At 44.3% G+C, this 12,500-nt stretch overlaps 1 protein-coding gene across 1 annotated transcript in view; it reads right to left on the bottom strand.

The window, feature by feature from the left end:
• The window catches only part of LOC143013724 (tyrosine-protein phosphatase non-receptor type 14-like), a 28,734-nt gene extending 22,293 nt beyond the window's left edge, over positions 1 to 6,441 (bottom strand). The window contains exon 1 of the mRNA XM_076167390.1: positions 5,885 to 6,441. The gene's annotated coding sequence lies outside the window, so the exon portion shown is untranslated. The remainder of the gene's footprint in view (positions 1 to 5,884) is intronic.
• Between the last annotated feature and the right edge of the window lie 6,059 nt (positions 6,442 to 12,500).

Genomic DNA, 12,500 nt, shown 5'->3' with positions numbered 1-12,500 from the left:
CGGCCTGGTTAGAGGGGTGAGTGGCTGAGTGAAGACAGACAGACAGGTAGAGAGACAGACAGACAGACAGACAGACAGACAGACAGACAGACAGGCAGGCAGACAGGCAGGCAGGCAGGCAAAGAGATAGTCAGACAAACAGAGAGACAGACAGAGAGACAGACAAGCAGGCAGACAAAGAAGCAGAGAGGCAGACATAAAGAGAGACAGACAGACAGACAAGTACAGAGACAGAGGGATAGGCAGACAGACAGAGAGACAGGCAGAGAGACAGACAGTCACTGCAGTCTTGATGTAAAACGCTGCTTCAGTCGTTGTGTTTGTTCCAAGCGTGCAAAAAAAGAAAACAACATGTTGGACGTTTGTGAATTTGCAGGTTGTAATTTTGCGGCCATAAGAAGAAAAACTGAGAGAAGGAGGTTGTTGTTTTTTTCGTTGTGTTTTTTATTTTCAGCGCGGTGAGTTCAGCTAAATATACATGTGCCTAAAACCGTTTCCCCGTCTTTTGTCGTTTCTTTTTCCTTCTTTTTCTTCTAGCCCACAAACTTACACTTACACTTACACACACACACACACACACACTCACACACACACACACACACCTCCAGCCCTCCTCCTCCCCCTCCTGGCTGAGCTCCAGTGGACCGATGGACAGCTGCTGTTCTCCAGGCAGCACAGGCCAAAGAGGTGAGTGAGTGTGTGTGTGTGCGTGTGTGAGTGTGTATGAGCTGAGAATTAAACCAAAACACGTCTGAGACAAAAACCACCTGCAGCCAAAACACAAATACCTCGCTCATACATGCAACTTTTAGGTACTTAACTAAGAAATATTGTACTTTTACTTGAGATTGCGACCTCTCCCTCTCTCTCCCTTTCTCCCTCTCTCCCTCTGTCCCTCCGCCCGTCTGTCACTTTGCTCCATTCATATCACCACAATAGCCGGGAACAAAACATCACTTTGTCGCCCACTGCTAACACCATTAGACGCAGGCCGCTGAGGACGCAAGTGTAGCGTGTGTAACTCAATCAATCTGATCTCTCTGCTGCTCGTCTCACACACACACTCACACACACAAACACACACACACACACACACACAGATCACCACTCTCCCTGTACGCATCTCGTTACACAAGAGCGCTGTAGCAAAACAAACGGGTTAAGTGCTTCACGGCCCATACACACTCTTCCCCTGGTGCGCTGTTGTTACAGTTTGGCTTCACGTCGTACAGCAGAACCGGAGCCAACAGGGTTTGAGTCATAATAGAGTATTAACAGTATTTACAGGTTTGTACTATTATTTGGGGGAAACTTATCTGCCCACCTGCTTGATAAAGAGTGCAGACAAACCTTTTACTGCATCCAGGCAAGAAGAACACATTTTGGCACACACTCACACACATTCACACACAAAATACATCCTCACTATACAGCAATTGTTCTCGCAGGATGCCTAAGGGACAGCAGGACACACAACCAGGGTCCTCTTTGTTATCTGACACTCATGGCAATGCCATTTGTGTTTCTGTCTGACCCAGGGGGTTTTGTCTGCATGTGTGTGTGTGTGTGTGTGTGTGTGTGTGTGTGTATGTGTGTGTGTGTGTGTGTGTATGTGTGATTTCAGATTTCAAAAAGGACAGCAAGGAAAGCCTTCACCTGAAAGGAATGAACATAAATATACACTACACAACATACAGTACATTGCGGTATGCTTGCAGACATGCACATGCACATGCACATGCACAGACACGCACATGCACACACACACATGAACGCAAGGAGCTGCAAACAGATGGTGCAGCCAGCCGGCAGACAGTGTGTTTCTAACAAGCGCATCTGCTTTTTCACTTTCCAGGGGTCTTTGTCCCCCTGCCCTCTCTCTCTCTCTCTCTCTCTCTCTCTCTTTCTCTCTCTCACTCTCTCTCTCTCTCTCTTTAGCGCCATCCCTGTGACAAAGACACACACACACACACACACACATATTCTCTAGTACATGGGAACACAGAGACAGTGAGAAACACACACAGGCCAGAGCGTTCACACGGAGGTGACATCCAGACAGCGGAGGAGTCCTGTCTGTAACTTTGAGTCACACACTCTGTCGTTCACACACACAGAGCGAGAGAGAGAGAGAGAGAGAGAGAGAGAGAGAGAGAGAGAGAGAGAGAGAGAGAGAGAGAGAGAGAGAGAGAGAGAGAGAGAGAGAGAGAGAGAGAGAGAGAGAGAGAGAGAGAGAGAGAGAGAGAGAGAGAGATTATCAGATGCTATACAGACTATGACTGGACTTCTTCTGCTCTATTATTTTACTATAAAGTAAGAATACGTGATAGCGATTGTGGATGCGTGTTGACTTTGTGTACCAGGTGGTCATTATGGGAACCCATCAGCATCAACATCATACCTGCATTATGATTGTTATCTATTTTTCAGGCCTTGTTTTGTCTGTCAGTGTTTATTATTTTAATTAGTTGTGTATCAGTTGATGGGAAATCACAACTTGGGCCTGGCGAGTTCGTCTAAACACACGAAGAAGAGCCGCATCAAACCAGAAAGACGTGAGCTCACACTGTCCACAGACTGACTTTCCCAAAAACTGGGAATGACGCGGCGCCACCCAACCCATCCTGTGGCAGAAGGGAAAAAGGAGATTGGTGTCACGGCGGGACGGAGGAAGAGATAAGAGATAAAAACTCAGCCCCCAAAAAAGGGAGAATGAAGACTGAAGATAAGCGAGGATACAGAGATCAGGGAAGAGAACGAGGGGAGGGATCAGGGGGCTGTGTGTGTGTGTGTGTGTGTGACATGGGTCTTTCTCAGGCTCTTATCATGTTGGTACAGTTGGCCTGTGGAAGCTGGCGGTGGGGGGGGGGGAGGCTGGGAATGATGGGAGGATGGAGGGATGGCCTGGGTAAACACGGAGGGTGAGACTGATAGCAGCGGCTCTGCACCTCAACAACAGAAACGCTGGACCGTCAGCCATCAACCGCCACCGCCGCATCTGTTCCAACCAAACCGCTGTGCTGTTCACATTTTCCATGCCCCCTCCCCCCTGGGAACCACATCACACACACACACACACACACAACTACACTCACACAAATGCTATTTTACACATATGCTTACTCTCAATCACCAGAAGCTGCTGACTTGTTTTCTCAGAGTTGTGAGGCCTGAGGCTCCAACACGGGGACTTCAATGGCGTTGGGGTTTACGGGGCTATCAAAGCAGCAACACATTGGGTTTTGCTACTGTTTACATCCGGCAGTTTCAAACACATATAATGACTGAGAGGAGAGGAGAGGAGACGAGAGGGTGAGGGAAGGAATCGCACACTTTAATAATGCCCGACATCAAATGGAAACGTTCTCTGCTCAGTACATAAAGGAACAAACCGCAGCGACAGCGAGTAGGCTGCGGTTCAGCATCAGTTATGCTATAGAAAACATACTGCAGAGGTGAGAGGTCCGACCTGCCACGAGGGGGGAAGGGGGGAATGATTGAAGGAGGACCCGTAGCACCTGGAAGGAGCCTGAAGGAGGTGGAGTGTGTGAGAGTTGGGGGCGAGTCGCAGCACGCTCTCTGCTATGTTGTTGTCTGCCGGGCTGCCATAGAACACAACCATTACACAACTCAGAGCTCCTCACAGCAAAGCATGTGTAGACGCTCGCCGCAGCTCAGCCTGCACAGATTCACACCAGGCCAGCACGCAAACAACTGCATCATGTTTGTGTCAATGATATACAGACCGAATTGAACAGCTTATACATAATTATACAATGTCGTTAAAATCAGAATTGGGTTTCTTTTACTCTTAAATACTAAAATTTTAAAGAAAATGTGTTTAAAGTATTAACTTCACTTGTTTTATAACACAAGTTCATGAAACGCTCATGCCATAAAACAAGTTGTCATTTGAATCGGTGTTATATCTTTAATATAAACCAGCAGCACTCAAACGCACCACAAAAATATGGATGAGTTTAATTGATTAAATTGAGTAAAAAAAAAAATCAATCATTAATCTAAATTATATTTTATAATGTAAATAATGACAATAATTACACTTTATACTTTATACTATACTACTGACAGACCACCTGAGGGTGCTTCATGTACCACTGGTGCTACGGTGTCACAGGTTGAGAACCACATACCTTGATGACTAAGCTGTGGCACTTTTTACACCTCGTATTAAAATCTCTGTCTCAATAATAGCATCAGATGACATTTAACTCTTTGTGTTTGTCATAATCCAGATAACACATCTGGGCCTGTGTGTCACATTAACGTCATATATTATTTCATGGTGATTAAAGAAGGTCATGTGCCACAGCAGCGCTGTTTGCTGAAGCAAGCATGGAACCACAAGTTGGCTTTGAAGGAATTCTGCACATACCTCAACCCTCAGTAATCCTCGGACAACAATACCAACAATCACCGCTGCCTATTTTCCTCCTGCTCTTCCTTCTCTGGCAGGAGAACTTGACCAAAATTACAGGTGTGTGTGTCCCACATAGCAATCAAATGGCCTTTAGACTCAAGTGACCGCCGTCCGTACAAACAATAGCCATTTTCCCTTGTCCGTGCAATCTGACATTATGCAGTAAACACCTATTATAGTCTTAACGTGTTGACCTGAAACATGAGACATTTCTGCTGAAGCTACAAAATCTCATTTAGAACATTGGCTCCACTTCCTGTAAAGGCAGGATGCAGAGTGGCTAAAAATGGAAGTCATCAGACTGGTTTTGTTCTTCATCCACTCTCACTGCGTCTCTCCATGAAGTGATGAGGAGCAGAGAGGAAGGTCACAGCGCTGCACATCTCATCACAACCTACAACTTTGACTTTAGCCCCTTTAAATTCTCCACAAGTGTTTTAAAACTGCTCTGTGCTCCCAAGCCACTTGCTCCAGCACCATATAATTTACACAGCATGCCTTTGGGCTTATAAACACAGCCAGATGTGTGTGTGTGTGTGTGTGTGTGTGTGTGTAGGGCCTACGCCTCCTGTAGCTATGCTATATTTGCCTTTACCGTACTCTCCCCGTTTTACAGTAATGGTGGTAATTCAAGGTGCATGTCCAAACAGATCTTGCACACAAAACTCTCTTGCGTACACACTCACAAGCATGTGCACGCAGGGTGTGAGTCGGGCAAACAGTTGAGCAGAAATGTGCAAATGTCATCAGCAGGAGAAGTATTTCATGGTGGTGACACACACACACACACACACACACACACACATCAGAGCTAGGAATTATTCAACTATAGCTTCTCCTTTACAGATGTTGTTTTCAGGTGAGAGGAGTGATGCAGTTTCAGTCTCCTTTTCCATCTGGATGTCTAACGTGGTCCAAACACCTCAGACTCCCTCTGCCTCAACACCAACACACGTTTGAAATTGATCTAATAGTTGAATGTGGTCTATTTGATGCTCCATTAGCTCTAAATCTCTGGTATGTCGCCCTATTTGTAATGGAAAAGTGCCCAAGCTGGAGTCTGGGGCTCCTGTGGGCTTCAGGAGGTCCAACAGCCACATGTTTAAATCTGATTTACTGGTTTCCCATTAACTGCTTTCCTACCACCTACAGGGAAAAATCAAATCCTCCATTAAATCACACCCACTGCTGCATGTCATGATATCATAGAGTGAGGGAGCTGGCTGGCTTTGTGTTTCCATTATGGGTTTATTTTAGGGGGTAGGGGGGTGGATCAGATATTCGGGATACCCTCCCCTACGTGGCCGAGGCATTTGGCCCACATTGGATCACTGCTGGCTGAGATTTAAAGTGTTCTGTCAATGTTAAGAGTGTAAATAAGCCCCACGGCAGCAGGATGAGGACCAAACCCTGTGAAAGTGGCTCTTTAGCGGGACAACTCACCCTTGATCCTGCTACATGCCGATCACTGCTCCTCGTCTGAGAGAGAAAACTCCTACTTTGCTCGACGGCACTTCAGAATAAGCAGATAATCCTCAGGTTGTGATTTTTTTTGTGTGTGTTGTTGCTGTAGTTGTTGTTTTACGAGTTTACTTTCCCATAGGAAAAACGAAAATCTGGGCAGAATCTTGGAGCAGCACATAAAAAACGCAAACTTCAGAACAAGAGGGAGAAAAAAGTGGCAAAGGCAAAACCGCAGCCACAGTCCTGATCCCGATCCCGATCCTGATCCTCCGCTTGGTAGCTCCAAACTTTCCGCCTGTTTTCAGAGGAGAACTTCAGTTTTAGAAAAGAGCAAAAGTGGAAAAACGCTCATCAAGATCCTCCAACTTCGCCCCCGGATCACAAAGCAGCGTTCTTCTTCTCTGGCTGGACTCTCGGTATGTTTATAGTAGTGGTCCCTCTAGTCCAATGGAGGCGTCCAGCGAAAAAGGAGAGAGAGAGCGAGAGAGGAGAGAGAGAGAGGAGAGAGAGAGAGAGAGCGAGAGAGAGAGTGAGAGAGAGAGAGAGAGAGAGAGAGAGAGAGAGAGAGAGAGAGAGAGAGAGAGAGAGAGAGAGAGAGAGAGAGAGGCGTATGATGCGTTCAGGGGCTGAGGGAAATTAGCGATGATTAAAATGAATTTTAACAATTACGTCGCAAACGCTTTGGTGAAGGGACAATCATTATCAACAACCTCCACAAACCCAATAAACACCACACCAACATTGCAAAATTAACATTAAGTTAATGGTAAAAGCACAAACAATGTAAAGCAAAAGTACTAGATATGCAAATTTTAAGTATCTGTAAATATCATATTTTTCATTATATGTATCGTAAGTTACTTTTGTAAAAACTGTTTGCAAAGTCGCCAGAATTTAATATAAATACAAACAAGGTAAATGAAGGCAATGTGCCAAAAACAGAGGCGAAAAAACAAATAAACTATCAAAATAAACAGGTAGTATTAAAAAAAACAATACTTGAGATAACTAATGAGCGGAATTTTAAGTGATGAGTTGTCGGAGCCTCGCAGGGGTTCCTGAAGGCAGCAGCGGGTCCAGATGCCGTCCCCTGTGCCGTGACATCAGAGAGGAGGAATGTTTGGAATGCCGGGCTCCTGGGAGAAGTCCTCCGCTTTAATGGTTTTCCAGGGGCCACGGAGGTGACTAAACGGAGAACAAAGGAGGTCCCCGTACGTAGTTATGTCCCCTTTTGCCTTTTGGCCGCGGATGAATTACAGCCTCAGTGGGGCTGCTGCGTTACAAATAATTGATTTGAATACTTACATTTTCACAACATATAGACTTCTTATTCCTATTAGTAGTAGAAAATCTTTATATATTTATGTTCACTAAATGCATTTATGTGTAGAAAATAAACAGATGTATTGGATGAATATATGTAATATATTTATAGGAATATTAATATATATTATCATGCACAGTAGTTTATATCACAATAAAGTATTAGCCCACATTATGATATCCAGAGTCAATATGATATGTTGCGATATGACGTCATAGGTCTTCATTCATGCAAAGGATTCCAGAAAACAATTAAGACAATGTGAATTCTGCTTATTGTTGTTACGTATTTCATTATGAGGTTCATCCCGCTGAGAAAATGGACAGAGACGAGCCTACATTGTTTGTTTTGTGACCAAATTGCGACCTCTTGTGGTCAGGATACCAAATTACAGCTAAACCTCACAGGCAGCGACCGAAAACCAGCACATTAATACAGCATCATTGCAATTTAACACATATACAACCCAAAAATACTACAAAATCAATGAGGGGTGAAGTTTTTTTCATTGAAATGCTGCAAAATACAAATGGCAAAACACATCACATAAGCAATTACAACAGACAGAGAAGTTTTGATTCCAATTGATTCATTTCCTCTTGCTTGTTGGACACTCCTCTTGGTGTGATGTCATTGTTCTTTTTGAATCAATCACAGTTAAGCGGCGGTATTAGAAAGACTGTACCACTATCTCATCTTTACATATAAGTATACTATGAAGTACACTATCATTGTTTGTGTATCTGTCACTGATACGATGTTGCACCCTGAAACCATGCCAGTCTTGCACTCCATGCAGTTCTCTTCATCGGCCACACAGTAGCGCTCCACCACTGCTCGTCATCAAACCTGCATTCTGTCTGTCTTCTAAAGTCTGCTGTGCGTAACTGCCCATTATGGGATCGTTTATTCATATACCATGTATAAATACTTTTCCACTACATCCAGTTTGTCCTCCATTTCTCCTTTCAGATCAGATCAGATCAGAAGAGCTTTATTGCCAAGTAGGTTTTCACTTACAAGGAATTCGCTTTGGTAGTTGGTGCAAACAACAATCAACCTATTAAGAGCAAGAAAAAGAGTAACTTTAAAAATCTAATAATAAAACACACACTGTTATTTTCCAGAAAATATAATACTATTAACAATTGTACAGATGAAATAGAGCAATTAGCTGTGCATGGTGCAAAATGCGCAAGATCCAAAATGTGCATGATCAAATTTATTCCGTTTAATTCGTAGAGTGTGTGCCCTGGGCCTTGTTGATGAGGCCCACTGCGGAGTAGAAGAAGCTGTTTTTGAGGCTTGAGGTTTTGGTCTTGATCTGACCTCGACCTCTTACCAGAGGAGAGAGTTTCAAACCGTTTGTGTCCAGGGTAAGAGGGGTCGGCCGCATCCTGCCTGCCTGCCTCAGGGTTCGGAGGGCGTACAGGTCCTGGAGGGGAGATTGCAGCTGATCACCTTCTCTGCACAGCAGATGATACCAGATCGTGATGGCGAAAGTGAGGATGGACTCAATGATGGCAGAGTAGAAGTGCACCATCAAGGTCTTTGGTAGGTTGAACTTCTTCAGCTGCCGCAGGAAGAACATCCTCTGCTGTGCTTTTTTGGTGAGGGGGCTGAGCTCCCACTTGAGGTCCTGGAAGATGATGGATCGAAAGGACTCCACAGTGTCTACAGGGGAGTTACACAGAATGATGAGGGCAGGTGGAGCTGCAATCAGACTTTCGTCTGATTGCAGCTCCTCTCCTTTGTTTTCAGAGCAGGGGGGTCAAATTCATTTTAGTTCGGGGCCACATTCAGCCCAATTTAGATTCAAGTGGGCCGGATTGGTAAAATCATAGCATAATAACCTATAAATGGGTGTAAATGGACAAGTTTTCCCTTTGTTTTAGTGCAAAGAAGTACAGGTTCATATTGCAAATGTACTTTTATTTAACTATCTTTTTACAAAACATATTATGAACAACCTGAAATTTCTTCTTAAGTCAGTGGTTCCCAAACTTTTTCTGCAGGGCCCCTCTTCTGTAGACAAGAATTTCAATTTCAACAATAAACAATAATAACAATAGGGTATATATAAAACAACTTGTATGATTTTAAATGAAAATACATTTCCACATCTGTGTAGAAATGTGAACTAAACCGACTCACTAGCCGTGGATAACTCCAAAAAAGTCTTGGAGGAACATAGAGAGTTTAACTCTGCCTGGACAGTTACAATTTGCTTTCACTGACAACAATACAGGAGATTACATGAAGGAATCATTTACTAAAATATCAGAGAATCTATCCTTGGAAAATCAGCTTCGTTAAGCGCACAAAATCGACATGCGTTGTGGGAAATGTAATTTATGGACAATTTACGCTTAAAGCTCGCAGGCCACACGAAATGACTTGGCGGGCCGGATTCGGTCCGCCAAGTCATGGGCCTTGAGTTTGACAGCTAGTGCTTTAGAGCATTGAGCTCCAGATTGTTCTGCCCGCCCCAGTTCACCAGACGTTCAATTTCCCACCTGTAAGCGGACTCATTCCCATCAGAGATTAGTCCAATGAGGGTGGTGTAGTCTGCAAACTTAAGGAGCTGGACCGACTGATGACTGGCGCTGTAGTCGTTTGTGTACAAGGAGAAGAGCAGAGGGGAATGAACGCAGCCCTGAGGGGAACCGGTACTGATGGTCCGGGAATCAGAGACGTGTTTTCCCAGCTTCATGTGCTGCTTGCTGTCGGTCAGGAAGTCTGTGATCCACCTGCAGGTGGAGTCGGGCACGTGAAGCTGGGAGAGCTTGTCCTGCGGCAGTGACGATGGGATGATGGTGTTGAAGGCAGAGCTGAATTCCACAAACAGGACCCTGGCGTAGGTTCCTGCGGAGTCCAGGTGCTGGAGGGTAGAAGTAGAGGCCATGTTGACAGACCTGACATGTCTACAGACCTGTTGGCTCTGTAGGCGAACTTCAGGGGGTCCAGGAGGGGGTCGGTGAGGAATATCAGGTGGGGCAGCACCAGGCGCTCAAAAGACTTCATAACTACAGAGGTCAGAGCGACGGGTCTGTAGTCCTGGCTGTAGGTGTAGTGGGGACTGGCCCCTTGACCATTCTCCCTCCTCCCTCTCTTTCTCTTCATCTGTTATCCTCTCTTCCTCTATCTGCCCCCTCCTCAATTGGAAGGTGATACAGTTCAATAACAGCCATTGATAAAGCTCAATACTTATTGGCCACATGACGCCATGATGGTTTGATTCCCTAGAAATTTTATTTCCCGTGGCGCTGGATCGGAAGAGGAGCGATGTGAATAAATACCGCCTCAGGCAAATGAGTGCCAAGTGAATGAGGCAATATTTCTTCGTCCTGCTGCAGGAGAATGAGCGTCCAGAGTATAGTTTTATAGTATGAAGTATGAATAATAGATATCATTTAAAATGAATATAAATATGTAAATGTTACTACAGACAGCAGCTATGAATGAACACATGAGGGGAAATGAATGAGAGTCTTTATAATTATGAACATGGACATGTATGACTTTAAGATTGATTACTTTGTTACTTGAAAATATTAGGTAATAGAAAATATTGATAAAAGCCTTGTAAACCTTTGGAACAATACGAGCCGTCCTGTATTGTTTTATATCGCAGTTTGGGAACCACTGAATTAAGGTTTTCTCTGGAGTTTTTCGTCGTCTTCCTAGAGAGCTTTGGGCTGGGTCGGGAATTTTCCTGATGTTGTGGGTCTGAAAAGCCCTTTGAGACATTGTATGTGATATTTAAGTAGACAAATAAACTGACTTGACTTGACTTGCCTAAGAGTTGCCAGTTACATTAACGTGTGTGCATCTCATTTAAACATGTGATGCAGACATATGTTGATAATTATATAGCTATGGAAGTTTACTGGCTAGGTGTTTACTTGTAAAGTGGCTAAATAATTGCGTCATTACACCCCACAGACAAAAGGAGGATTTGTTCCATGGAGGACATCAGCAGCACAAAGCAGTTGAATATCCATTGTCAATGGCTTTAGAGATGGTACGTCCTTCGTCCTTCAAACTCTCTTTAGGTGGAGGGGGAAGCTGCCTTCAGGGTGAACATGTAAGACTGAATGGCTACATAATAGATGGTCCACATAATAGACGAATCTGCAGCTGTGAGACAATGATCTCCTGCAGGAAGTGATGAATTAACATATCTCATTGGTCATCCCAGTTCCCATGAAATTGCAGCAGACTTGCCTCAACGTGACTTCAGATAGTGATCTCCTTCAAAACACAGACTATCAGTCAGTTAGAGTTAGATCTTGGATTTTAGGGACAAAAACCATGAATCAGCCTGCGAACCTGAGTTCTCTATGACTATTGATGGCGTCAGACCATCCTTGGGCTCTTGCACACATATCAGAAAGCTGCAAATCCTTCGAGCGGACAAGTTGGCATTCTGGCCCTTGAAGTCTCCTCTCTCCTCACCTCCTTCACAACATGGTTCCTGGATCAGAAAACAACTTTAAAAAACGATGGCCCTCCATTGATTTCCAAGGACAAGGTTAGAAGATGTGGGGTCGAGGTGACGCGAGTAGCTCGGTTGGCTTATTTGAGAAGAACCCTTGCGAGAGACCTTGGGAGACTTGAATCAATACCCTGCTTGAATAGACTCGAGGAAGGAGGAACAGGGAAGTACAATTAGTTGAATCCCGTGTGGTTCTTTTCCAACAGGCCGAGGATCACAATTATTTGAGACTGTTTACAGACTGCAACCAAATCAAAGCTTCACACTTTCACAGCCATCGACACAAACAGAGAGATACTGTATGCAGGATGATTCACCGATTGTTAAACAGGCAATGGCGTCCAAAGACAACAGAGCAGTGATTTCAACTGAATGATCAACTGTTCACTGCATTTTTTTGGCCAGAATTAGAATTAGAATATAGTTTTAAACGGCTAAATAAAGCAGTCTAACATGAAAACAGAGGGGTTTGGTTTGGTGCCAGAATCTACTGGGCAGTGAGTCACAGTGCACAGTGCTTTATGTAAGAGTGGAGCTAACGGCTAGCTGATGTCCGTCTGGGGATTCTATTATTGTTATTGGGCTGTGGATGTACGGAAAAGTGGGAGTAGAGCTTCTGTGTGCACAGAGCTTCACATTAACCCTTTCCTAGTCCACTGGCATCATGAAAGTGCTCTATAGCTCAAAGTATAGCAAGTTTTCTCTGAGGTGATAAATTTTCACAGCACTGGCTTTTGTTTTTCTGCCTCATGTTTCTTTTCTAATTTTATATA

This window comes from Genypterus blacodes, unplaced genomic scaffold (assembly GCF_046128005.1).
Source record: "Genypterus blacodes isolate CSIRO-AG114 ecotype Tasmania unplaced genomic scaffold, CSIRO-AGI_Gbla_v1 ptg000013l_1, whole genome shotgun sequence".
NCBI classification, from domain to species: domain Eukaryota; kingdom Metazoa; phylum Chordata; class Actinopteri; order Ophidiiformes; family Ophidiidae; genus Genypterus; species Genypterus blacodes.
The sequence above is the reverse complement of the archived record's forward strand: the minus strand, read 5'-3'. Positions and strand labels throughout refer to the sequence as shown.